Source organism: Phyllopteryx taeniolatus, chromosome 2 (assembly GCF_024500385.1).
Source record: "Phyllopteryx taeniolatus isolate TA_2022b chromosome 2, UOR_Ptae_1.2, whole genome shotgun sequence".
Taxonomy (NCBI): domain Eukaryota; kingdom Metazoa; phylum Chordata; class Actinopteri; order Syngnathiformes; family Syngnathidae; genus Phyllopteryx; species Phyllopteryx taeniolatus.
Genome location: NC_084503.1, coordinates 88,199 through 101,158, shown reverse-complemented (window position 1 = coordinate 101,158; position 12,960 = coordinate 88,199). Strand labels below are relative to the sequence as shown.

Below are 12,960 nucleotides of genomic sequence, written 5' to 3'. Positions count from 1 at the left end.
ACCCTAAACGAGAGGGGGTGTTAAGGACATTATTCCGGATTAGCTCTCACACACACACGACTGATATGCTCTTTGAAACACTAGTCAAACACTTTCATATGCACGACTGAAAGCCTTGCTCTCATACACACGACTCACGTTCACGCGCGCATGTCACTGGCGCTCACATGCACGTCACTGATGGACACGCACGCATGTCAATCAGGTTTGTACGCATGTCACTGGTGCTCACACATGCATGTCAATACAGTTCATCCACGCATGTAACTGGCGTTCACGCACTCATGATAAAACCAAGATGGCGCCTACCAGTGTGGTCGCCTCGGTAATGCGCTCTCTCGTGTTGTTTTTGTGTTTTTCGTTCATCTTTGGAGACATTATACGACTCACAAAAGGGGAGACTTGCTAACCATCAAGGAGGGTACTCCGGACTTTCTTTCACCAACTTTCGCAAATCCGCTCAGTTTTTTCCCCGAGTTACTTACCGGGGCGGCGTCCGCGGTTTTCGGCGCATGGAGGCGGAAACGGCGCCACAGAGGGAAGCGAGCCGGCATTCAGGTGAAACTCCGCAAGAGAGGACACAGACTGGCGTTCCCGTCGATCCACCTCGCGAATGTATGCTCCCTACCCAACAAAATGGACGAGCTTCATCTTCTGTTAAAGACCAGTAAAGACTTCGGACGTTCCGCCGCCATGTGCTTTACGGAGACCTGGGTTTGCGACGCTGTACCCGATGGCGCCGTCATGCGGGGAATCATCGGGGGAAACAAAGGACGGCGGGATATGCTTCTATATCAACGAAAAATGGTGTACGGACGTCACGGAGCTCAGCACACACTGCAGCCCGCATTTGGAGTCGCTGTTTTTGAACTGTAAGCCATTTTACTCGCCGCGTGAGTTCGCATAATTCATCCTTGCTGGCGGCTACATTCCGCCTCAAGCTAACATGAACAGCGCACTGCTAACGCTCGCCAAACAAGTCAACGAAATTGAAAAAAAACACCCGGACTCACCCCTCATTATACTCGGGGACTTTAACAAAGCTAAACTCAACCACGAACTAAATACAAGCAGCACATCGACTGTCCTACCAGGAAAAATAACATTTTAGATCACTGCTATCCATCCATCCATTTTCTGAGCCGCTTCTCCTCACTAGGGTCGCGGGCGTGCTGGAGCCTATCCCAGCTTTCATCGGGCAGGAGGCGGGGTACACCCTGAACTGGTTGCCAGCCAATCACAGGGCACATAGGAACAAACAACCATTCGCACTCACAGTCATGCCTACGGGCAATTTAGAGTCTCCAATTCATGCATGTTTTTGGGATGTGGGAGGAAACCGGAGTGCCCGGAGAAAACCCACGCAGGCACGGGGAGAACATGCAAACTCCACACAGGCGGGGCCAGGGATTGAACCCGGGTCCTCAGAACTGTGAGGCTGACGCTCTAACCAGTCGGCCACCGTGCCGCCGAGATCACTGCTACACTACGCTAAAAAACGCATACCGTGCTATACTTCGTGCAGCCCTGGGCTCGTCTGATCACTGCTCGTCTGATCACTGCTGCTCTTCTCTCTCTACATGAACGACTCAGTGCACCCGACTGTCAAACTCCTGAAGTGACACCACTGTCATCGGCCTCATCAAGGACGGTGACGAGTCTGCATATCGACAGGAAGCGGAGCAGCTGGAGCTGTGTTGCGGCCGACACAACCTGGAGCTGAACACGCTCAAGACTGTAGAGATGATCGTGGACTTCAGGAGGCATCCTTCGCCACAGCTGCCCCTCACGTTGTCCAGCCGCCTTGTGTCAACCGTCGAGACCTTCAAGTTCCTGGGAATTACAGTCTCTCAGGACCTGAAGTGGGCGACCAACATCAACTCCGTCCTCAAAAAGGCCCAGCAGAGGATGTACTTCCTGCGGCTTCTGAGGAAGCACCGCCTGCCACCGGACCTACTGAGGCAGTTCTACACAGCGGTCATCGAATCGGTCCTGTCTTCTTCCATCACAGTCTGATTTGGTGATGCTACAAAAAAAAGACAAACTCCGACTGCAACGGACAATCAAAACTGCTGAAAGGATTGTCGGTACCCCCCTACCCACCATTGAGGACTTGCACGCTGCCAGAACTAAGACAAGAGCGTGCAAAATCCTCTCGGACCCTCCGCATCCCGGTCACCGGCTCTCTCAGGTAGGCGCTACCGATCAATGCAAACTAGAACTAGCAGACATTCCAACAGCTTCTTCCCTCTTGCAATCAACTTCTTAAACAGCTAACCTACAATTCCATAACAACATGCTGGCAATATTTTGACTTGAGTTCGTTGTCACATTTCTGTGGGGCCAATTATACATTACTCGTGCACTCACTGTAGTTGTCTCGCCACGCTGCACTATTTGCATATACTGGCCACTCATGCCACAGTAGCATCTGCTCCATTTGCACACTGATTGAGGAGTATCTGCAACATTTGCACAATCAACATTGTCCCAGATTATCGCACTACTCGTCACTTTAAACCGCATACACTCCTTGAAGTCTCGGCGCCCTTTGCACAATGGTCATTGCACCGGACTATTGCGATATTAGTCATTCCAACTGCTCTAAGTGCTAGAGGACTCTTCATCTTATTCCACAATTATCAAAAAAAAAAATGTACCGGCATTACCAGGTAACTAGGAACCCTTTATTGCTCAGTGACTGTTTTTTTTTTGTCAATGTCTTTCCGTCTCCAAAGGGTTCTCTGTCAATTGACTGTCTGTTGTCGTACTAGAGCGGCTCCAACTACCGGAGACAAATTCCTTGTGTGTTTTTGGACATACTTGGCAAATAAAGATGATTCTGATTCTGATTCTGATTCTGATTCTGATTCCGATGTCAATCACACTCATGCTCGCACGTCACTGACGCTCACACACACGTGATTGCGTGGTGTAGTAGACTTGTCACATAGGTCTGGCTGGAACCGCGTTATAGCGGAGCGGAGCCAGCTTTGAAGAGCAAAATAGCAGGCAAATTAGTATGTGTCGATAGAAGGTAATACTGAAATAAACAATAACGCTAGACAGCCACATAAATACATGGAATGGAAATGCCTGTAATAATGCTTGTAATGCTTGTGTAAACTGGAAATGAATTAACACATCACTGCTGCAACGTCGCCTGAGAAAATGGGCTTATAAATTTAAAAAGTACATTAATATAGCAAATATTTAGAGTACACTGTATAAGATAACCTTTGTAAGTCCCACAATGGGGAATTTGCATCATTTCAGCAGCAAAAGTGGATACAGGAAATACAAAAGAGCATTTAAGAGAACCATTTGGCTCCAAATGCGTCCACCATTAAAAGATTGATGGAATAAATATAGTAAAATAACAAAAACTGAAGCCATAATTTATTAAGTAGTACAATTACAGACTAATGATTATGTTGTGAAACTGAACAGTATGCAGAATTATTTTTATCCTACAACATAACATACTGCAATAACTGTCCAATGGCAATGTTCCTTTCATGATTTTAAAAAATATAGAAATTCACACAAATTGTTGTGAAAGTGAACTTTCTAACATCTGGAAAATATTCCTGTACATCAACCGTTTTACCGAATGTATCCTCCATAAACTCATCTATTTCTTTCAAACCATACAGATCCTTATTCTGGGAAATGCTGTCAGCAATTGAAGTCACCATCAGTCTCCATCCCCATAGCCTGGCTCCCGTCACCATGCCGAAGCTGCTCGATGATGCTGAGATCATCGGTGTCTACCCTGTCGGCAGCCTTCAGCTGCTGTCTCACATCGCTCGCCTGCGCCATTTTCATCCAAACAACAATACTATTCTTTTCTATAATTTGCATGTCATTCTTACATTCATCATTCTCAATAATAGCACGTTTTTCCTCTACCTTCGCCGCGACCGATCCACGGCTTTCAGCAAGGGGTACCTCCGCCGTCGAGACGGCATTCACACTCATAGGCTCAGCCGTCCGCCCCTCAACCTCAACAACCGGACCTGCCTGGACGCGATCCTCGTGGCTATCAGCAGCAGCAGGTCTCACTGTAGCATTGTTAAGCGGGCACGACACCCGTTTATGACATATATCTCCACCCTCAAAACATTTCCGACTTCCCGAGCTTGCATACACCATATACATTCCTTCCTCATGTAGAACACGGAAAGAAACATCCAACGTCTGCGTCGGAGAGTCTAAAAACATGAAAAACTCTCGTCTAAATGACTGAACAGGCTTCAGTTTTTCATCCTTACATCCTAGCCCGACATTACGAAAACCGCTAGCAAAATTACCAAAACGCTTTAGCTCTCGTTCCAGCGCCTCGTTCGAAATAAACGGAGGGACGCCCGACACAGTGATCCGTGTTGACGGTACGGCCAGCGGGGAAACTGGGATAAACTCGTCATTTAGAATTAATCCATTCTCTATATGTTCCGTTACATGTTTCTGATGTTTAAAAAACACGACCACCGCTTTTCCATGCGGGATGCATGTGAGATATGCATATATGCCACCTGTTCGCCAACAGCCAGCAGCACTTGCTCGATCGTGAAGCTAGGCTGTGGCACAGTCCGTACGCCGTGCCTCAGAGACGGTGGCGTCTCAGGTGGGGCCATCCTGGCCACGAGGTACGGACAAACCGTATGAAAACAAAAGCCACCAAAAGCCAACACCGTGAAGATACAATAATCACGCTGTGAGAAAACATTTACATAAATATACAAATTTGTTCTTCCAAATCTCCCTCACACTTCTCTGAAACACACCACCACAGAAGTAGTAGAAGAAGAAGACGAAGAATCATTGTTATTGTCATGGTTCAATGAAAAGCACATAATAACCTGAGTTTGCCAAAAGTCACCTAAATTTCTCGATCCTGATGAAACCAACAAACCCTTTAGCTTGAATACCATATGTTGGCCAATACCATCCCTGCAGTAAATCATGGTGGTGGCAGCGTCACGCTGTGGGTATGTTTTTCAGTGGCAGGACCTGGTAGACTATACAGGTTAAGAAAAATGAATCCAGCGTAGAGATACTTAATGAATACGGCTCCAGAAGGCTCTGGACCTCATACTGAAGAAGAGATTCATTGTTCAAAAGGATAACAATCCTCAGCACACAACTTAGATACAAGTTAGTTAGTAGGACAAGTATGTGAGTTGCCCAGCCAGAGCACAGGCATGACTCAATGGGATTTCAAACTCGCACCTGAACTGTGAGACAGAAGTGCTAACCTTTAGCACACTGTGCTGCCCATGACTTTTTTACTTTTTATTCAATGTTTCCAGGATATATACACTCCTAAAATGGGCATACACTACAATTTTAGTGTTGTTTTCAAACTAAATCAGACTATACAAGTCATCACCTTTGAAGATAATAAATGCTGCCTTTCTGCAGGTGAGGTGGCTATTGTCTGCCTGTAGGGGTTGCACCTTGATCGTGTCAGACAGCCCGGGGAGGGGGGGCGGGGGGGGGGGAAGTTTGTCACTGCAGGCAGCAAGTGCTTTATTTTTGGAGCGTCCACTTCACAGTGGCTCTCTCCTTCAGGCTCCAGTTCACTAGAGGATGAGACGTCCTCGTGGCATTCTGAGCCGGGATTAACAAGCAGAGAGCAGTTTGTCCCAACATCCGCTCACCAAAGGTAAACCAGTCGAAATGTGTTGCTTGATTGACAAGCTGGTGATATTTCAATGTATCCTTGCCTGGCCAGGTGCCAAAAGCTTACCTCTATCCAGCGCATTGGGCTTGATAGCAGTATGTGGGTCAATGGAAATCTTAAATGCATGATACATATAAGACAGAGGAAAAAAAGATTATATTGTGATGGAAAGTGAGTGAAAGGGAGCAATTATCAAAACATCCACAACAGCACATTTGTCGTTTTTACTTTATCAACTTGGTTTGAAGCATTACTTGAGTGGCTCTACCTCACCTGCGATATTGAGCTGCTGTTGTATCTACCGGATTAATGGCAATTGTTTCTACCATAAAGTATAGAGTATGTTCTTCAGATTTGCAATATATTAACAAGATATGTGATAAAAACTCTTGGTTTCCATTTTGTTTGATTGCATTATTTGAAGATACAGTCGTTGAAGGAATGGCACAGTTTGATCAGAGATAATCTTACACTTTTCACCTTTGAGCTGCTGCGACGTTATCCAAGATACCAAGCACAGAGTCTTCAAAATGGCTTCTCGTGTGTCAGCTTGCCTCTTTGACATTGGAGTCTCTTTGCCAACCCAGGTTTATGCTTACTTTAGACCGGATAAATGGTGCTCATTTAGAAAGTTCAACATGGATATTATCTTTGTTTTTCTTCAGCTGTGGAGTAATTTTCATGAAAAACATGTATGATTTGCAGATTCACTCAAAGTCTGTGAATGTGACTCCAATAAACTTTCAGAGACACAAGTCGAAGCTTAAAGAAGCTCTGAGAGGATTTTGTGCCTCGGATTGATTTCAAACAGACTGATGTTGTTTCTGTGAGTGGAAGACATCAGGCAGCAGGTGCTCATCGCCGAATGTTTGCTCTTATTTCCCTCAGCCTAAATTTAGACTGCAGACCCCTTTCTAGTGGCAACCAAATATGCAGTACTAATTATACTGAAAGGAGACAATTCCACTCATGTTGCCACCAGAAGCAACAAAGTAAGCTATGGTATGTTAAATAAAATTAACTTATGCATATGCATTCATTATAAAACTGGGTGGTATTGCATACTATGTTAACAGTCATTGAATGAGACCTAATCTTTTTTTTTTATGAGTCAAACAAATGGCTTGTTTTCTCTGGCTAATATATTAGCTTTCTCAGTAACCCCCCCCCCCCCCCCCCCCCACCCTTCCCCTCCCGCATGTGTGCACCTCTTTAACCTCTTCTGCATGTGTCAGTTACTTTTATTTCATGCCAAGGTCATTCTCGAATTTGACTGCCTCCTTGAAAGACTATTTTCATAAGAAGCTTGTCAACAGTTCAATGCATCCTTGCCATAAGCAACAGCTTTACGTGCCTTTCTATTTCTAATCATATTGCCTTTGGTAGAAAGGCATCATCTTCAGGACGCAATTAAGACTTTCAAAATGTGTAAATGAGTCAGTGATGAGAGCTCATATAAAATTTCAGCTACAGATTTAGCTCAGAGACATGAACCCACCTTATACAGTGTCAGAGCAGGCAATATGAATTCAGATGGACACCAAGACGACATACAGTCAGTATGCAACTTCAGCACAACTTATGTCGTAAAATACACAGAAACAAATCAGAGAAGTCACATTAGATTATGAAAAAATATATATCAATATTTAATTTGATTAAATTCCAAGATAAAATACTGCAGAATTGATGAACGCCTGTCTGATAAACAGTGACGTGATTACGTGTTTATCTCCAAACCTTTGCTGATATGATAAGTAGGTGTGACTTGGAAGATTAAGAACATTTGAGTAAATTGATATTGTAAATGTTAAAATATACAGACTACTGTGGTCACAATGGCTACACTTTTAGCAGTGAAACACAATAATTTGTTTTGAAATCCTAAATGACATGTTCCTCTCCTGTTTTCCTTTAGGCTGAAAAAAAGAAGAAACTCACACTAAGTAGTCATCAACATAAAATATATATGGATCTAAACTCACTGATGGTGGTACACTCGCCTGACTTCGGTGCAGGCAGCGTGGGTTCAGTTCCCACTCAGTGACGGTATGAATGTGAGTGCGAATGGTTGTCCGTGTCTATATGCGCCCTGCGACTGACTGGCGACCAGTTCAGGGTGTAGTCTGCCTTTCGCCCGAAATCATCTGGGATAGGCTCCAGCGCCACGCGACCCTAACCAGGATAAGCGGTGTTGAAAATGGATGGATATATGGATCTTCAAATCAGTGAAAACTATATATAAATTTAATTAGTTACAAAAAACATCACATTTTAATCAAATAAAAATATTTCACATAGACATCAGAATCAGAATCATCTTTATTTGCCAAGTATGTCCAAAAAACACACAAGGAATTTGTCTCCGGTAGTCGGAGCCGCTCGAGTACGACAACAGACAGACAGTCAATTGACAGAGAAGACTTTGGAGACAGAAAGACATTGACAAAAAACAGTCACTGAGCAATAAAGGGTTGCTAGTTATCTGGTAATGCCGGTACATTATTACTATTTTTTTTTTGACAATTGTGCAAAAAATGTCCTCTAGCACTTAAAGCAGTTCGAATGACTAATATTGCAATAGTCCGGTGCAATGACCATTGTGCAAAGGGCGCCGAGACTTCAACGAGTGGATGCGGTTTAAAGTGACGAGTAGTGCGATCATCTGGGACAATGTTGATTGTGCAAATGTTGCAGATACTCCTCAATCAGTGTGCAAATGGAGCAGATGCTACTCTGGCATGAATGGCCGGTATTGGTCAACAACAGATATGCAAATAGTGCAGCGTGCCGAGACTACACGAGTAATGTATAATTGGTCCCACAGAAATGGGACAACGAACTCAAGTCAAAAAAATTCCAGCATGTTGTTATGGAATTGTAGATCTTAAACAAAACTGTAGAGCTCAAACAAAATTCAATAAAAAGTGCCACCGTTAACCAAGTGCAACGATAGGAAGATTATTTTAAGCTACATTTTGAGCTTCACCAAGTATCTTTCTCTCTCTTTCTGTCTTTCTTTCTCGCTGTCTCTCTCACACGTCAAATAGATGAACAGAAAAAAAACTGATATTGAGTTGCAAATACATCGCTTGCAACTGCATCAAGCTTGTGACAAAGTGGAAACACCAAACGTTTGCAATCTTCTTTCATGATGCTTTTCCAGGATTTCACTGTCATCATATACAAAAGAACCTGTCTACAGTGTTACAACAATTTTGAAAACTGATTAAAGTGTGCTGACAATTCAAGCACCAACCACTAACTCTTTTAACTTTTCCGAGTTTAGACTCCCAAATCATTATCAGGGCAAATACCCCTTTTCCCTTCACTGTTCAGGAACTGTTGAAAACATGAGGACACAAGTCACGAGACACCTTCTTGCTCACGTTTGCTTGTACCGCCTACTCACATGTGCCATACACAAACTAAATACAATAAAAGTCTCAAACTACAATAAACCTCAGAATAAATGAATGGATTATTTTCTCTGATTTTGTTGCATGACAAAGCTGGGATACGGTAGCTGTTAACCCCCAGAAGTATATAAACAGTGTTTCCGGAAAGTATTCACAGCACTTCACTTTTCCACAATATTTAATATCACAGCCTTATTCTAAAATGGAATAGATTCATTTCCCCCCTTCAAAAGTCTACACACAACCCCCCAAGTGACAAGGTAAAAAAAATAAAATAAAAAAAAATTAAATGTATAGAGTAAATTTAGTTGATTGGACATGATTTCATAAGGCACACACATTCGTACTTAAGTTTCCACAGTTGCCAGTGAATTTCAGAGCACAAACCTAACAAGAAGTAATTTGGGACGGGATTATCTTGAGGCACAGATCTGGGGAAGGGTACAAAAACATGTTAGCCAATTTAAAAGTCCAAATGAGCGACTCAGTGCACCCAACTGTCAAACTCCTGAAGTGACACCACTGTCATCGGCCTCATCAAGGACGGTGACGAGTCTGCATATCGACAGGAAGTGGAGCGGCTGGAGCTGTGGTGCGGCCGACACAACCTGGAGCTGAACACGCTCAAGACTGTAGAGATGATCGTGGACTTCAGGAGGCATCCTTCACCACAGCTGCCCCTCACGTTGTCCAGCCGCCTTGTGTCAACGGGCGAGACCTTCAAGTTCCTGGGAATTACAGTCTCTCAGGACCTGAAGTGGGCGACCAACATCAACTCCGTCCTCAAAAACACCCAGCAGAGGATGTACTTCCTGCGGCTTCTGAGAAAGCACGGCCTGCCACGGGAGCTGCTGAGGCAGTTCTACACAGCGGTCATCGAATCAGTCCTGTCTTCTTCCATCACAGTCTGATTTGGTGATGCTACAAAAAAAAGACAAACTCCGACTGCAACGGACAATCAAAACTGCTGAAAGGATTGTCGGTACCCCCCTACCCACCATTGAGGACTTGCACGCTGCCAGAACTAAGACAAGAGCGTGCAAAATCCTCTCGGACCCTCCGCATCCCGGTCACCGGCTCTTCCGGCTCCTTCCCTCAGGTAGGCGCTACCGATCAATGCAAACTAGAACTAGCAGACATTCCAACAGCTTCTTCCCTCTTGCAATCAACTTCTTAAACAGCTAACCTACAATTCCATTACAACATGCTGGCAATTTTTTGACTTGAGTTTGTTGTCACATTTCTGTGGGGCCAATTATATATTACTCGTGCACTCACTGTCGTCGTCTCGCCACGCTGCACTATTTGCATATCTGTTGTTGACCAATACTGGCCACTCATGCCAGAGTAGCATCTGCTCCATTTGCACACTGATTGAGGAGTATCTGCAACATTTGCACAATCAACATGTCCCAGATTATCGCACTACTCGTCACTTTAAACCACGTACACTCCTTGAAGTCTATGCGCCCCTTTTCACAATGGTCATTGCACCGTACTATTGCAATATTAGTCATTCGAACTGCTCTAAGTGCTAGAGGACTCTGCATCTTTTTGCACAATTGTCCAAAAAAAAAAATAATGTACCGGCATTACCAGATTAACCCTTTATTGCTCAGTGACTGTTTTTTTTGTCAATGACTTTATGTCTCAAAAGTGTTCTCTGTCAATTGACTGTCTGTTGTCGTACTAGAGCGGCTCCAACCACCGGAGACAAATTCCTTGTGTGTTTTTTGGACATACTTGGCAAATAAAGATGATTCTGATTCTGATTCTGAATCCCATTGACCACCTCTGGAGGGGTGTTAAAACTCCTGTGCGCAGACACTCCCCATCCAAACTGATGGCGCATGAGAGGTGCTGTGAAGAGGAATGGGCACAACTGCCCAAAGATAGTTGTGTCAAGCTTGTAGCATCATATTAATAAAGATTTAAGGTTGTTATTGCTGCCAAAGGAACATCAATGAAAGGTGAATCTTGTGTGTTTTTTGAAATAAAACTTTATAATACATTTGGGGGAAAAAAATGTTTAATGTTTTGTTTCATTATGAGGTGTTGTGTATAGTTATTGAGGAAAATAGAGTTTGGAATAAGGCTGTAACATGACAAAATGTGTGTATACTGTCTAAATTGGCGGGGACCTTGGCGATCCGATCCCTGGCTACAGAAGCTGGCTCTAGGGACGTGGGATGTCACCTCTCTGGCAGGGAAGGAGCCCGAGCTGGTGTGTGAGATTGAGAAGTTCCAACTAGATATAGTCGGACTCGCCTCCACACACAGCTTGGGATCTCGTACCAGTCCTCTCGAGAGGGGTTGGACTCTCTTCAACTCTGGAGTTGCCCACGGCAAGAGGCGCCGAGCAGGTGTGGGTATACTTATTGACCCCAACTTGGCGCCTGTACGTTGGAGTTCACGCCGGTGGACGAGAGGTTAGCCTCCCTCCGCCTTCGGGTGGGGGGACTGGTCATGACTGTTGTTTGTGCATATGCACCAAACAGCAGTACCCACCCTTTTTGAAGTCCTTGGAGGGGGTGCTGTAGAGCGCTCCCGCTGGGGACTCCATCGTTCTGCTGGGGGACTTCAATGCTCACGTGGGCAATGACAGTGAGACCTGGAAGGGCGTGATTGGGAGGAACGGCCCCCCCGATCAGAACGCGAGCGGTGGTCTGTTATTGGACTTCTGTGCTCATCGTGGATTGTCCATAATGAACACCATGTTCAAGCATAAGGGTGTCCACACGTGCACTTGGCACCAGGGCACCCTCGGTCGCAGTTCGATGATCGACTTTGTGGTCGTGTCATCGGACTTGCGGCCGCCTGTCTTGGACACTTGGGTGAAGAGAGGTGCAGAGCTGTCAACTGTTGGCTCCAATGGTGGGGGAAGATGCCGGTCCAATGTGGCAGGCCCAAAAGTATTTTGAGGGTCTGCTGGGAACGTCTGGCGGAATCCCCTGTCGGAAGGAGTTTTAACTCCCACCTCCGACAGAACTTTGCTCATGTTCCGGGGGACATCGAATCTGAGTGGAACATGTTCCGCGCCTGTGAATGGTTCCCGGTGAGGGTTGGACTCAGCCAAGGTTTCCCTTTGTCACCGATTCTGTTTATAACTTTTATGGACAGAATTTCAAGGCGCGGCCGAGGCATACAGGGGGTCCGGTTTGGTGGCCTCAGTATTGCATCTCCGCTTTTTGCAGATGATGCGGTTCTGTTGGCTTCATCAAGCCGTGATCTCCAACTTTCACTGGAGCAGTTCGCAGCCGAGTGTGAAGCGGCTGGGAAGAGAATCAGCACCTCCAAATCTGAGACCATGGTCCTCAGTCGGAAAAGGGTGGCGTGCCCTCTCCAGGTCGGGGATGAGATCCTGCCTCGAGTGTAGGAGTTCAAGTATCTTGGGGTTTTGTTCACGAGTGAGGGAAGAAAGGATCGGTGCAGCGTCTGCAGTGATGCAGACTTTGTATCGGTCCGTTGTGGAAAATAAGGAGCTAAGCCGAAAGGCGAAGCTCTCAATTTACCGGTCGATCTACGTTCCTACCCTCACCTATGGTCACGAGCTGTGGGTCGTGACCGAAAGAACAAGATCCCGGATACAACCGGCCGAAATGAGTTTCCTCTGCAGGGTGTCCGGGCTCTCCCTTAGGGTGATAGGGTGAAAAGCTCGGTCATCCGGGAGGATCTCAGAGTAGAGCCGCTGCTCCTCCACATCGAGAGGAGCCAGATGAGGTGGCTGGGGCATCAGATTCGGATGCCACCTGGACGCCTCCATGGTGAGGTGTTCCGTGCACGTCCCACCAGGAGGAAACCCCGGGCACGACCCAGGTCACGCTAGAGAGACTATGTCTTTCGGCTGGCCTGGGA

The 12,960-nt window shown here is 45.5% G+C and overlaps 1 protein-coding gene across 4 annotated transcripts in view; it reads left to right on the top strand.

Annotated features, from left to right (window-relative positions):
• Positions 1-12,960, top strand: part of LOC133466352 (uncharacterized) — a 32,769-nt gene that overhangs the window by 2,750 nt on the left and 17,059 nt on the right. Inside the window, exons 2-4 of one of the 4 annotated variants that reach the window (XM_061749965.1) lie at positions 1,594-2,191; positions 3,657-4,058; positions 5,575-5,668. The gene's annotated coding sequence lies outside the window, so the exon portion shown is untranslated. Of the gene's footprint in view, positions 1-1,593; positions 2,192-3,656; positions 5,669-12,960 lie in introns of those variants that run through there. The other 3 variants (XM_061749956.1, XM_061749974.1, XM_061749983.1) reach the window with 3 other exon arrangements.